The sequence below is a fragment of the Colobus angolensis genome, unplaced genomic scaffold, assembly GCF_000951035.1.
Source record: "Colobus angolensis palliatus isolate OR3802 unplaced genomic scaffold, Cang.pa_1.0 Scaffold88, whole genome shotgun sequence".
Classification (NCBI taxonomy): Eukaryota; Metazoa; Chordata; class Mammalia; order Primates; family Cercopithecidae; genus Colobus; species Colobus angolensis.
The window spans coordinates 5,623,333-5,633,150 of record NW_012122709.1 but is presented as its reverse complement, the minus strand read 5'-3'; the positions used below and the strand labels follow the sequence as shown (position 1 = coordinate 5,633,150).

General features: G+C 39.1%; 2 long non-coding RNA genes and 2 gene segments (V, D, J or C); 2 read left to right on the top strand and 2 right to left on the bottom strand.

The window, feature by feature from the left end:
* The window catches only part of LOC105503810, a 15,362-nt gene extending 14,062 nt beyond the window's left edge, over positions 1-1,300 (bottom strand). Inside the window, exon 1 of the long non-coding RNA XR_001000534.1 lies at positions 1,217-1,300. This is a non-coding gene — a long non-coding RNA (uncharacterized LOC105503810). The remainder of the gene's footprint in view (positions 1-1,216) is intronic.
* LOC105503813 overlaps positions 1-9,818 on the top strand; it is a 908,479-nt gene that overhangs the window by 787,979 nt on the left and 110,682 nt on the right.
* LOC105503812 overlaps positions 1-9,818 on the top strand; it is a 594,664-nt gene that overhangs the window by 509,586 nt on the left and 75,260 nt on the right.
* LOC105503811 overlaps positions 1-9,818 on the bottom strand; it is a 105,644-nt gene that overhangs the window by 52,892 nt on the left and 42,934 nt on the right. The gene's annotated exons all lie outside the window — the stretch shown is intronic.

Here is a 9,818-nt window from a genome sequence, read left to right as displayed (position 1 = left end):
AGACAGGGTCTCACTCTGTTGCCCAGGTCAGAGTACAGAGGCATGACCATGGCTCATTGCAGCCTCAACCTCCCGTGCTGAACTGATCCTCTCCCCTCAGCCTCCTGAGTAGCTGGGACTACAGGTGTGCAGCACCGTTCCTGGCTCATTTTTTAATTTTTTGTAGAGACGAGATCTTCCTATATTACTCAGGTTGGTCTTAAATTCTTGAGCTCAAGAGATCCTCCTGCCTCTGCCTCCCGAAGTGCTAGGATTATAGGCGTGAGCCTTCACGCCCTGCATGAATGAATTTTTTACATCAAACCTTCTCCAACACAGTTCAGATGTCTGAGACAAGAGCTGCACAAAGGAGTCTCAATCTTCAGAAAGTGCAGCCTTACCAAGCTTTATGGATGCTTTCCCACAGGGCCTCCCTAGTCTTTAGGACACATTTCATTCACGCATCCGTTTAGGAATAGAGATCTTATACCATCCTTACAAAGGAACCTATAATATTAATTACTGACCTGTGATGAGTCAGCTGTCCATCCTCATTCTGCCCATGCTGTCTACATGGAGTTAGTTTTCACTGTAGTACTTGGCCAAGAAAAATCAAGTTTTTCTTAATGAATTCCAAGGATAAATAGCCTCATTCCAGTTCTTTGGCTTCTTCCACTAAAGAATTATAGGGACCTGATCTAGGGAAACTGGGAGGAAAGGTCAGGGAATCAGAGCCACTGTCTTGCCAGAAATGCATGTTCTGATGGGGAAAGATAGTTCAAGATATCTGCGCCAAATCACACACTGGAAAGAAGCTGTCTGAGATCTGAGGAAATTTCCACCTACTAAAAAGAGCTAGCAGTCTGCTGGAAAGAAAAAAATTCATTTGGGTGTCAGAACTCTTACTCTTCACTTTGTGTGTGACTGTAGACAAGTCAGTTAACCTCTTTGCACCTCAGATTCTCATATGTATAGTAAAGAGTTCACGTTAGATGATCTCTAAGTTTCCTTCAGCATTAACAAGCTATAGTTCTCTGCCTGGCAAGAAAGAGAAGGAAGCCTCCATGGGACACAGGAGATCAAATATGAAAGATTCCCGGGATATAGGAGTACAGATTCCTGCCTAGCTAATTCCTGTATGTGACACAGTAAGGATAAAATCGAAAAAAGAAACTAAATGAAATACACTCATGATTAATCAAAGGGGACTGAAAGTCATGGCTAACCGCACACCTACCTTTCATCACCTCTAGCTCACCTCCCTTGAGACACTCCTCCTCCTCTTTAATGCCTCATCATGATTCTCAAAAACTGTGATCACTCAAGGTTGAAGCTTTTAATCTCCCATGTATAAAAGGATATGCAAATAGAGTTCAGTTTCCTGTTGAGTCTCTGCCAAGGTCTTAGCCTGGCAGTTCTGGGAAAAGAGCCAAAGACCTCATATTTCTTGGCTGTTAACATTCTGCCATCTGTGCTCAAGTCAGCAGCCTGGGCTTCAGGCTGTGGTTTGTCTTTAGTCTTACACTTTCCCAAGTTTTCTGAAGGAACCCTTTAGAATGTTCCTGCAAGAAAGTAAGATACAAGTGGCTCCCAAGAAACCAGACAGAGGATTATCTGGTTATATTTGGAGGCAGTAAGAAAAAGCCCAGGAAGTCTATACTTATATAGTATATAGTCACAGAATCCAATCTTGCAAGCTACTTGAAATACTGATATTAATTAAGTCTTAGGCAGGGCTTTCAATAAGTCATCTGTGTCTCCAATATGGGAGTCCCACATCATGCATATGCAGAGTGAAAAAAAAAAACAAGTTCCTTGGGTACAGTACAGCATTCAAAAATTAAAGACCTGAAAAACACAAGACATCTCAGTGTGCTTCTGGGCTGGAGGCTCTGCTAAACAACAGAAGCAGAGACCGGACTAATTGTCCCCTGTATCTCTTTGACTGAACTCACACAAAACAGAATCTACCATTTTTACTCAGCACAGGGTACCCAGACCCAAGTTTACTGCAATGTTGTTACCAATATTCTGATTGAAAATTATATATTCCTAGCTATGTTAAATTTAACCTTTATTAAACATGGAATTTCTACTTTTTCTGTAAGTGTCTTGTCTTACTTGTATTTCCCATCTAAAGCTAACTCCCCAAAGGGCTTTCCTGTATGTTCTCACTTCCATTACAAAGTCAATGTACAAGTTAATTTTTTAAATTTCTTTAGAAACCTTTATAAAGAGATTTCCTCCTTCATTTCTCTGTTATCCCAGGCAGCTGTCAGGAGCAAAGAGCTCAAGCCTGCACTGCCTTGGAACAGGACATCAGTAAAAGATACTCTCAATCTACTCAAAAGGCTGAGGTGGGAGGAATTGCTTGAGCCAGAGGTTCAAGACCAGCCTGGACAACTAAGTAAGGCCCAGTGTCAAAAAAAAAATGTTATTGTTCCATACCCAATCATTCACTTGGTGTTTTCTGCAGCATTTATTTATAAATATCTCAGTCTGTTCTTAATCCTTGAGCCTCTATTTTTTAAAATCATACTTTCTTTAATATCTACTCAGAGTGTTGATTCTCTTCAAATTTCCCACCTCTTAGTTCTCCTCCCACTTTCTCCCACCCTGAGCATTACACCTCCAACAATGATCATTCTAAGACCATTTACATCTCAATAGGGAAGTGATGTAAAACAGGTCTCCTTACTCTGTTTTGGAGGGTTTTTTGGTTGTTGCTGTTGCTTGCTTCTCTGTCCCACCCCAAACTCATGTGTGTCTGAAATTTAGCACCACCTTGCGCCGTTTGTGAGCATTTTCCTCAGAGGCTTGTCCCAGAGCAGCATTTTGAGACTGAGCCTGAACTCCGCTGATGTTACGATCCTTTAAAATGCCTGGCTCCGAAAGACTCAGGAGTTCCTGCGTAAATCCAGGTCCAGCTACTTCATCACTGTGACTTGTTTTTGGAAAGGTTGAGCTATCAACATATTGCTCCTGTAAAGGCTCAGAACTGAACCTTAGATTCTCCAGGATATATGGGTCCTCTGTGGCTCCTGGGCAGCAGTTCCGTGGACTGTAAATGAGAGATGTCCAGATCATACACCTTCAATGGAAGAAAAAGCACTGTCACCTTAGACGACTCCAACTCTGTGGTCTACTTTTGTCTTCCTAATACCATACCTCATTCTCCAATGCATTTATGGCAAGCCTCATCTACTCAGAAATAGCCAAGAACAAACCAACACACTCTTGTGTTAGTGTGGAGGCCCAAGGTGATGTAAGTGAACGTGGTTCCAGACGAAAACCTTCCCCTCTCCAACATAAAGATGCCAAAGACTATGTATAAAACAAGTCCTAAATCACTCTATAGTTTCATTTGAATATATTTCCCCAGTTCTTATGCATTGCTTCTGCATACACAGAATTCAGTGATAAAATTTGAGACTCTGTCCTAGATATAGTAATTAATTCAGATATCAATGCCAATTGACTGTGTAGAGGGGAGGCAATTTTGTACCAAGATTTACTAACCTCTATTTTAATGAGAAAACCAATGGAAAAGCTTTCTTCCTACTATGACTCTCTCTGGATAAATTGCTTGCCAGGAAGTGTTAGGACATTTCTGCCATGACTCTTTGGTTTCCACACCCAAAGACATTTGGTCTCCATCACATGTGCAGGAAGGATCTCCTTGTTCAGCAGTATTTACACCATCACCCTGACACCAGTAGTCAGATATAACTATACAACTTGGGGCCTGCGTGCTGGGAAACTGCCCATACCCACTGCTGACTTGGTCTTCTCACCAGCTGCTTGATCCAACAGATGTATCTTCCTTATGAGGCACCAGAGACCCAGAATGTCCACATCCTGTGGTCCCCTGTACCCTTAACACCCCACATTTGAGTTCCTTTCCAATTCAGAGAACAAAACCTGCAGGCTTTGAGCCAATTTACAACAGATGTGGGTCACAACCACCAACTACCCAGGAAGCCTCCACCAGAGCAGGGCATGAGAATCAGCTTCTTAGATATTCCCATACATGTGATCCCATCAATCATTTAGCAACTGCTCAAAGAGAAAGACTAGGAGACTTTCTCCAGAGTATCTCCAGGGATTTAATTCACTATGTTAGAAATTAAGAGATTACTACTAAGATATAAGAAGGCTAAGACAGAGTTAAGGGAATTATTGGAAAGTTGGCATTACAAATTTACACATACACTGGGAAAATCTGCAGCGCTGCCCGTAGCTTTGACATAATGCCTTCCTACACCCTGTCCTTGCGCAACTCTGACTCCCACATCATGGTCATACTCTGGATAGTCCCCTGTCTGCATGTAGAACAATACGAATGGGGATTCTGCTTATCAGGATATCATCACTAGTCTGTGCCAGGCCTTGCAAGATTGTCCTTGTGCTGCGACTATTTGTACGAGATGGTACCCTGGCCACCCCTAAGTGTGCAGACTTTTTAAACATTTTTCCCGCAAGAAAGTGGTCCCTGATGGCACTGCCTACTGAGTAAAGCTAAGAAAGATAGGAAGAAAGAGGATGAAGCGCAAGGAGAGAAACGTTAGTGCAAGGAGAAAAATAATGATGTGGATGCAGAATATTTATAATGTGAATTCGTATTAACCTGACTTCCTCAGAAAATGTCAATGTTAGTATTAGGATGTGTATTTCCTTCAGAGCTCTGAAAGAAATATGAGAATTCAAGGGGTGCTACTGCAGAATCCACACACACACATACACACACACACACACACACACAAAAGTGCTTCACTGTGGCTGGAATGATGCAGAGTCTTGGCAATAGTTCAGGAAGCTGCCAGCTGTCCTCCTATTGTAAACAGTGAAGTAGGTCATCTGTGGCTCCCCATCCTCATCTGTCTAGGCCATTTTCTTGGACCCTCCTCCACATCCCATTCCTCATATGTTCTCATTCTATTTCCATCAAACTGCAATCTCAAGAAATGACCTGAAATCAATTCATACTAATGTCTGAGGAATGAAAACAGAGGAAGGCTTTAGCTTTTCTGAGATTGGCAGGGAGGGTCGCAAGTGAGCATTGTATTTTCATGGACATAATAGCCACAAGCTAAACAATGCAGCAACCACAGCAGAACTTTCCAAGCCTGAGGAACACTGCCCAAAATGAAAGACAGAGGTTTGTGCTCTCTTCGTATGGAGGTTCAGTGTGGATCATACACAGAGAGTCTGGAGCCTCCCACAGTGGGCACTTCTTTTCCCCTGTCCAGGAAGAAGTCCAGCTGGAGCAGACAACCAGAGAGAACATTAGCCTGACCATGGAGAAAGGCACTGCAGCAGAATTAGGACCAATGGAGGAAAAAAAATGCCTGGAAAGATACTTCATTTCAATAGCAGTAATAGCTTTGTAAGAGTTGATAGCCATTCAGCAGTGAAACAAGCATCCTTGTCAGTGGATGAGTTCAGTGGATGACTACACTGGGAAGGTTGTCCATATTGGTTGGGAGCTAAACTCAATGAGCTCTTTCCCTCCTAGGATTCATTATATACTGTATGTATATGATTACATATACAGAGTATATGTAATATATGTATAATATGTATATTACATATACTCTGTATATGTATATTACATACACATATATTACACATACTCCGTACATGTAATCATACTCCTTATACACATTTATATGCATTATATAATCAATTTTCCATGTTCTTGGATATTTTTCCTAATCAATATTTTTAATAAGCTACGTTAGGATTGTGTCTAGAGATATATACTATAGTTTACTCAATCAGTTCTCTTCATGGTTGAACATTTAGGCAGCTTCTACATTTTTCCTACTATGAAAATTACTGTGATGAACACACCTGTACTTACAACTTTTTCACTATTTAAAATCATCATATATGTATATGATTATTTGGACCCTCTTCCACATCCCATTCCTCATATGCTGTCATTCTATTTCCATCAAAATGCAATCTCAAGAAATAACCTGAAATCAATTCATACTAATGTTTAAGTAATGAAAACGGAGGGAGGCTTTAGCTTTTCTGAGATTGGCAGGGAGGGTCACAGGTGAGCGTTGTACTTTAATAGAGATAATAGCCTAAGCTAAACACTGCAGCAACCACAGCAGATATTCAAATGGTATATATAAAAATATACAATTATATTTGTATAAATATATATAAACATATAATAAAGTAAGCTCCTATTTTCTTAATTAGAAGATTCAAATTAAGAATTTTGTCCAACTTGAATATATAAAACTTTAGGGTTATAGAGAAATTAGCCAATTCTACTTTAGAGTTTTAATGTATTAATACAGTTAAACATGCATATTTTAAAATCACATATTATGTAAAATAATATATCAACTCTGAATACTGCTTTTTCCTTTTCATAATTCATAAGATAACTTTAAATTCTTCTTAAGCGTTTCAAATCAAGGTATTTGTCACCACTAGAGCCACTTTTTTATCCCCAAATATTTTTCCAGAGTATATGAAACTCACTTTGCTAAACTGAAAATTTAGAAGCACATTAGATTTAGAAACATAATTTTAAATTTAACAATAGCACATTATTAATACCTACTTTTGAGACACAATACATTCTCACATAACATTAGAATCATTGTTTTGCCATTTATCCTATAAGTGAATATTCATGATCTCCACAACAAAACATTTCCTTTGATAGATTTGTTTAAACAATATCAAACACTTGCAATCTTGAAGGCACTGGAAGACCCAAAAAATAGTTACTATGTTTCTGTGAAACTACTTAGTCATCTTTTTAACTAAGTCTATCAGCTCACTGCCGTAAGCATCCATGAGCTAGCATTGATAGAGATCATTCCAATGTGTCCTCACTAAACTGTACTTAACTGTTCAAAGTAAAATAATTAAGTGAAAGCATTGTAATATTGTTTTTCATAATTATTGTAAGGAATCAAATATAAGGGATTTCTTCTTCTCTGAAGATCATGAACCTTACTCCATGTTCAAATAGATACAGTATTTTCTCACAGTAAATTCCCCAAAGTGGAAATAGTTACTCAAAAGAATATAAATATTTTTACTCTTTTGACATTAACTAATTGGCTTCCAATAAAAATCAAACAATTTATATTGTTACCAACATCTTGCCCACATTGGGAGTGTCACCATTTTGAGCAAAAGCTGTAATTAAATATCTAACCAAAAAATTGTTTGTTAATACTTTACATTTTTATTACTAGAGAGTTAAAACATTTTTCAAGTCTGATAATCAATGATTAACTTTCTTCATTTGTCCTTCACCCATTTGTTTTTTAGGTTGATGGTGTTTTACTCATTTATTTGTGTGATTATAATAATTTTGTGCCTGAGTTTCACAGCATTTAACCACAATAACAGCCTTGGTGAAAGGAGTTTCAGAGGTGTTGTCGATGGCAGAGGGTGGTGACGGCAAAGTGCCAAGGAAAGGGAAAAAGGAAGAAGAGGGTTTTTATACTGATGTGTTTCACTGTGCCTTCGTACCACAGAGGTTGGAGTGCAGTAAGCCTTTGTTCAAAAACACCCAGCTGTGATCCGCGATGTAGGTCTCAGCATTGGAAGAGTCCTCTGAGTGTCATGGGAAAATAATATATGAGTTTTATTGTCCCTGTGTCCCAACTATTTTCTGTTTATTTCACAGTGGTCTACTGCAATAGTTTCAGAACGTAAACAAGTATCACCAAAAACATCAGTGATAAATAATTCCAACCACTCATTTCAATATTTACTAAATATACCCATGGCGCTGAAAAGAGAATATAATGGAAGAGTAAAGGAGTTGGGACTAATCGTGACTGAGTACCTGAATAGTAGGCTACACACTAGGTATATGATGAACCTAGAAGTTGAACCCAAATCTAAGTAACTTACACAATCCCTTTCTTCAAAGAACTTAGTGTCCAGTACAAGGCAAGTGTTCAAGAAAGAGCTTGTTGTGAATGGAATCCATTTCATTGGAATACAGCATCCTTGCAGAGTTCCAACTTTTTAAAATAATGTGTTTCTAAAGACCATTGTCTTTAGAAAGACCAGTGACCAAAGACCTTAGACCACTGGTCTAAGGACCATCTGGAAGCAGATCCCCAAGGTGAAATTCTGACACTGAATGCCCAGTTCCTAACAGGTCATGTGCCTTGTTCTGATGAGAAAACTGTTGAATGAGGGAGTAGCAGTGGCATGAAGGTTGTTAGTAGGTAGCATGGGCCAAATGGCCCAGTGATGTGGTGAAAAGTGCACTCCTCCAAATAAGACCCTAGTTACTAGAAAGTCACAAGTAGGTAAACAGATGCTGAGAGGGACAGTTTTTATTGGATAAAGTCAGCAAAGAAAAGCTTTTAGAGGAGACGAATCCTGAGCTGGTGCCTACAGATAGTGACAGCCCTAGTGTGACTGGGAATATTACGGAGAGTGAAAGAATCTCCCCCTCTAATGCCACCAAGAAGAAGCACCCCCTCTAATGCTCCCTTCACCCCAGAGCAAAGACATAACCTATCTCCACCCAAGTGAGCTATGTATTTTTGAAATATATCCCCTCTGAACTAAACCACTTTTCTGTTCACTTCAGATCAACCAGTGTTAATACCATAGATCTGAGAGCTTAGAAGGCCTGTGTTTTTCTTCGCTCTTCTCTTGACCCCATGTGAGTTTGATTCAAGAACATGAGGATTAGTCCCTTCTCTTGGAATTACAATCACCAATTAGCACACCACGTCCAATTGCTCTTTTTAAGTCTAGGAGAGCACAAACAATGCACAGGTGAAGAAAACTATGCCTAGGCCTCCTCCCTAGGTTGTCCAAAGTAACTGAATTTATGACTTCAAGGACAGAATACATCAACCCAATCAAAATAAAATCAAAGAAGCCCATTTTCAGGGACTAGAAACAATTCACAGAAATAACACCTTGAACGAAATTCTCATTTTTAGTGCAGAAGTGGAACATAACATCCTTAGATTACTTGCTTTCTAAAAGTGAATACTCTTTAGGTATTACTTTTTCAACATTGATGAGTTTACAACATTTATTTTTGCATAGCAGACAGAACTGTGTAGGCATTCACAGTTACAGAAAGAAGAAATTGACTAGCTTCCTGCTTCACACAAAGAAATCATGTAAAAAAAAAAAAAACATTTCAAGCCAAAAGAAAAAAAAGTTTTAAAACATTTTAAAGTCTCAGATTACTTGCTGGCTATAATGGGAATATGTAACTTTGTAAAGATATCTGTAGCCATCTTATCCTAATGATCACTCATCTTTATCAAACCATTATATTCATCTTCACATGATGCAATACACAGGGCATAACATCACCTACATGGTACTTCTGACAGAAATAAATAAATAAACTAAAACTAATCAAACTTTAGTTCTAACAGGAGACAGGAAGTTAGAAAATCAAATTAAAGGATTCCACAAAGAAACATCTAGACAAATCCAGCAGGCGAGACATTCCCCTGAACAGGTTCAGTCACACCGAGAATCAATGTCATGAAAAGGGGGGAAAAAAGTGCCGTAGAGGGGAAGCAGTGGAAGGAGAACTATTAAAGATTAAAGAGATTTAAAAGATTTAACAACAATGGAATGCATAGTCTTTGAATGGATCCTTGTTTAAAACAAACAAACAAAAAGTCTGTAACAAAGGCCAGGCATGGTGGCTCACGCTTATAATTCCAGCACTTTGGGAGGCAGAGGCTGGAGGACGGCTTGAGCCCAGGAGTTTGAGACCCTGTGCCTGTAAAAAAGAAAGAAGAAGGAAGGAAAGAAGGAAGGAAGGAAGGAAGGAAGGAAGGAAGGAAGGAAGGAAGGAAGGA